Genomic DNA, 5,494 nt, shown 5'->3' on the forward strand with positions numbered 1-5,494 from the left:
GAGTAGGGATGATCTTAGACCAACAATCAACCAAATTTTACAAAGGGCACGTAGCAATCTCAGACAGAGTTTTGTTGGTTAAGCTAAGAGGACCTGTAGTTGACACCAATATTATTCAAGTTTATGCACCAACAGAAGAGGCGACAGATGCAGATATGACAGAGTTTTACCATTCACTAGACAAAGCAAAACGAATGTGTAAATCACAAGAAGTCCTTATGGTAATGGGGGACCTAAATGCTAAGATTGGCAGAGGCAGAGATGGTGACATAATCGGACCACATGGACTCGGAGACAGAAATGAACGAGGAAACATCTGGGCAGATTGGTGTAGAACAAATAAATTAATGATTTCAAACACCTGGTTTCAACAACACCCAAGAAGAACCTGGACATGGCAATCACCAGCGGACAGAGCAAGGAACCAGATAGACTTTATAGCAGTATCATCAAGATTCAGAAATGGCATATTAAATTGCAAAACCTACCCAGGCGCCGATGTAGACAGTGACCATGTCCCAGTTGTTTGTACAGTAAAGATAAAGTTTAAAGCTATTCAGAGAACAGCTGGTAGAATAAAGAGGGATTACAGGTTATGCAAAGACAATGGCATACAAACAAAAATGAGAGAAGAATTTGAAAATGCACTCATGATACAAAGCCAAAGTGAACCTGATAATGAAAAATGTGAAAAACAATTTGATATATTCCAAAAGTGTGTCAAAGCAACTGCAGAAAAGCATTTACCAATAGCTCAAATAAACAGCAAAAAGGAATGGATGACAAATGAAATTCTAAACCTATTTGAAGAAAGACGAAAATGCAACAGAGGGTCTGCAGAATACCAAACATTGAACAACCACATTAAATCCAAATGCATTGAGGCACACGAGAACTATCTAGACTGGAAATGCTGCGAAATCGAAAGAGAATACAAACCCAACCCCCAACAAGCTCACCAAAGAATAAAAGAACTATCAGGGAAAAGGAAAAGCAAAGCAGCAGGAAGTTGTATCCAAAACAAACAAGGGGAACTGCTATTTGAAGCACAACATATAGAAAGCCGATGGGTAGAATACATAGGCGAACTGTACAATGATCCAAATAGAAATGAACCACCATTGAAATTCAAAGAACCATTAAGCGGACCAAACATCACCAAAAGTGAAATTGAACATGCCATGGAACGAATGAGGGATGGTAAAGCAACAGGCCCTGATGAAATATCTGTAGAGGTATTAAAAAGCCTAGGAGATCTAGCAATTGATGAACTTCACATATTATTCAACAATATATACAACACTGGGAAAATTCCAGAAGATCTCTGTAACTCTATTTTCATAGCAATACCAAAGAAAGCAGGTGCAGTCAGATGCGAAAATTTTAGAACTATAAGTTTAATAAGCCACATCAACAAAATACTGTTGCGTATAATTATCAACAGGCTAAGGAATAAGATTAACCCCGAAATCGCAGAAGAACAATATGGATTCCAACCTGACAGAGGGACAAGGAACGCAATATACCTCCTCCGTGTTTTAAGTGAAAGAGCTATACAGGTTCAGACCCCACTATACCTCTGTTTTGTCGACTACAAAAAAGCTTTTGATAGAGTACGCCACGAAGAAATACTAAAACAACTGCACTCCATTGGCGCTGATGAGAAAGACCTCAGACTCATGCAAACATTATACTACACCCAGCAGGCATCTATCAAAATCGGAAACTCTACAGGAAATTCCATTCCTATTAAGAAAGGAGTCCGTCAAGGGTGTGTTGCCTCACCAGATCTGTTTAATCTATACCAAGAAACAATCATGAGGGGCATAACTAATATGGAGGGAATAAAAGTAGGAGGTCACAACATAAATAATATAAGATACGCAGACGATACGGTACTCATTGCAACATCAGAAATCCAACTTCAAAAGATTGTTGACAAAGTGGTAGTAGATAGTGAAGCCAAGGGAATGTGAATATCACCAAAACGGAATGCATGGTAATACAGAAAAACCCCGAAAACAACAACACCTGCAATATAACGATTCGCGGCGAGCAACTTACCAACGTAGAAAGTTTTAAATACCTAGGTTCAATAGTGACAACAGATGGAAGATGTAACCGAGACATACGAGCAAGAATAACTCAAGCCAAACAGGCCTTCATGGACCTGGGAAACATTTTGAAAAACAAACAGATGTCGTTCGGGATTAGATTCCAAGTCTTGAAGTGCTACGTGTGGCCAATCTTGTTATACGGATGCGAAAGCTGGACTACAAATGCAGAAACACAAAAGAACATTGAAGCTTTTGAAATGTGGTGCTTGAGAAGGATGCAGAGAATATCGTATACTGCACACAAAACGAACGAAGAAGTGCTAAAACAAACATACCAACAAAGGAAACTAATGCCCTTAATAGCGGATCGACAACTATCCTTTTTCGGACACATAGTAAGGAAAGATAAAAATGAATACCTGGCAAGTTGTGGAAAAATACCTGGTAAACGCGCCCGGGGGAGACAAAGAAAAACACTCATAGACCAACTGAAGGGCTTCACCAACCTAACAATCCAAGAGCTGTTTGAAAAAGCAAGAGACAGGGAGGAATGGAGAGAGATAATTCATGCAGTATCCGAAGCCTGGACCAGGCATGGAACCTAGAAGAATACATGGAATGAAAACACAATCTGCATATTCCTAGAAGGTGCGCGATACATCAGTGGATGGATGATAAATGCATCAACAATCAGTTTTTACCCCTTTAGATGTGCCAACTGAATGTGTGGAGTAATTTTCTATCTGCTCAATGTTAGATGTACCTGCTAATGATTTCTCCATGATAGGCTCGTCACCAAAACATTGTTCACCTTTGCGTAAAAGCTCTGAGTGATAATCCTCCTCCTTCCCAAAGTATAGAACAGTTTCTCTTACCAGTCTTCACACAAACCTGAAGCTTTCCTTAACATTGGAGACTATATAAAAACATAATCAATTTTTTCCTTGTCTAAATCCTCGAATCCACACTGAATTTATGATTAGAGCGTTACTAAGCACTAACTTATCAGAATATTTCCTGCCAATTCGCCCATTCCTTCCACTTGACTATCTATTTCTAGTCAACGAAAAGACATGGCAAACAATCCATAGATACCTTTAGTATATGCAAAACAGACTGTTCCACAGTTAGTGAGTATTCAACACAATATTGTTACACATTGATGAAGGAATTGCATGGTAACACCTATTGACACTATGCATTTTTTTTCAATTATCTGATAAATGTGTGAATGCTACGTACTCAAGGTGGCTTCAGGTCGTTTGTTTACGATTCTAGGTTGATATCAGGGGCGAAATATACTTAATTTTAATTATCGAGTAAAACAAATGAACACTGAAATGGGTATTCAACTAGAAATTTTAATAAAATACACGATAATTGACCTAATTTTTAATAGTATGCATGCATTGTATGTTGATTGAACAACCTGAAACTCATACTTTATGGCTATAGTAAAATGAAAGGCATCCATGTTAATAGCTTGAAAGGCGTAGCAACAAGAGGTCACGGGAGAACCATCAATTTCCAGCTTTATATATGTTGATTGAATAACCTGAGACTCAATAAGGTAATCGTTTTAAAAGGCATCCATGTTAATAGCTTGACAGGCATAGCAACAAGCGGGCACAGGGGAACCATCGATTGGAACCATCAATTTCCAAGAAACTAGGTCAGTCGTTTATTATTTTTATTGATCGTGTTAACAAAAACTACGTCACAGTCGATAGATGAAACTGATGTATGGAAAACCATTAGTCCCATCAAAAATAGGATGTCTCGAGATTTTGAAATAGCTGTATGTCTTTTAAATGAACTAAATAAGCTTGCCTCTATTAAATTTTTTAACTAGGAGATTAAACTGCTTACATTACACATGCTTAATCACTTTAACTAAAAAGTGCAAAGTTAAAACATTTACCATATAGGTCTAATATGTACACACTAATCAGGTCGTGTCAAGTCAGCAAACATCCTCTCGATATGATGGTTATAAATTACTTGTTTACACTGATGCTGTTTTCATGGCTTTCAATCTGGTATATAAGTATCATGCATTGTTATCTTATTATAGTTATCGTTTAAGAGCTAATAAGCTTTAAATTTTTTAAAAATACACTGTGAAACTTTCAATGTTATATAAATAGCATTTATTGTTAATTTGACAATTTTGAGTATAGGTCTATTATGTATCAATATTTCAAATGATTCAATATCTAATGCACAAAAAGGCGTCATAGTCAAGATTCGTAGTATAATGTTCACTATATACATTCCTTTGACATATCCATCTTTATACATTTGAGGGATTCAATTGATTAATATATAAAATGCAAGTACTATCCAATGTCATGTCACATTAATCATCGAAAACAAATATTGTATTGGTAAGTACTTTATAACATAACATTATTAAAGATATTAATTGAATTAGAATGCTTTGTCTCAAACTTTAGATTATTCCAAATTGCCACCATTCTTTGAATTATGGTATTTTTTCCCCCTAGACGAATTACATCTTTCAACAAACATGTGAATAATTTTTATAATCATTATAGTCCAAATTGTAATCATTGACAAGAGTCATTATATATATATATATATATATATATATATATATATATATATATATGGATATATATACATATATATATATATATATATATGGATATATATACATATACATATATATATATATATATATATATATATATATATATATATTATATGGATGAGATCACCCATTGTTTACGATATTTTAATGAAGGCAATTTTAGTAAGATATGTGTCCAAATGTCAAGCAAAAGTCTAGATTTACAGTCTCAATTTTAAGAGACTGTCGTTTGTTTTAATAAGGGACTCCAATACTGTTTCCATACCCCAGACAAGGTCTAATGACAGATTTATAAAGTTGGACAAACGTTTCATTTCTTTAAAGATCAAGATAGCTAAAGCTTCTGGATATAATGTTCGCAAGCTTGTGTTCTCGTTTTATATAATTACATAATATTACAATATGTTCATCAAAATACAGTTTATTATCAGAAATGACCCTCAAGTCCCTTTTTAAGCATGCTGTTGGCAAAACAGTCATACTATTATCACCCATGTAATGAAAGAATAAAGGGTTGGACCCACAGACTAGAGAGAGTAGGAGAGTCGATGGCTCCTACCAACGTGTAGTAAGTATTATAAAATAATATATACATTTATACACACATTGTCATACACATGCAAACACGCTCTCATGTCACGTGTTGGTGAATGAATGAATGAATGAATGAATGAAGTCTCAAAGCGCTTTACAAAGTTCCAGCAACACTTAAAATGTAGGACGAAACATGACGCCTGTTAGGCGATATTACATTTCGGACAGAACAACGCTGTAAACGACCTGGTACTCCTTTTACACCTGAATACGGTGAGAGAATGTGAAT

Source organism: Berghia stephanieae, chromosome 3 (assembly GCF_034508935.2).
Source record: "Berghia stephanieae isolate SIO BIC M18660-M18661 chromosome 3, UCSD_Bste_1.3, whole genome shotgun sequence".
In the NCBI taxonomy this organism is placed as follows: Eukaryota; Metazoa; Mollusca; class Gastropoda; order Nudibranchia; family Aeolidiidae; genus Berghia; species Berghia stephanieae.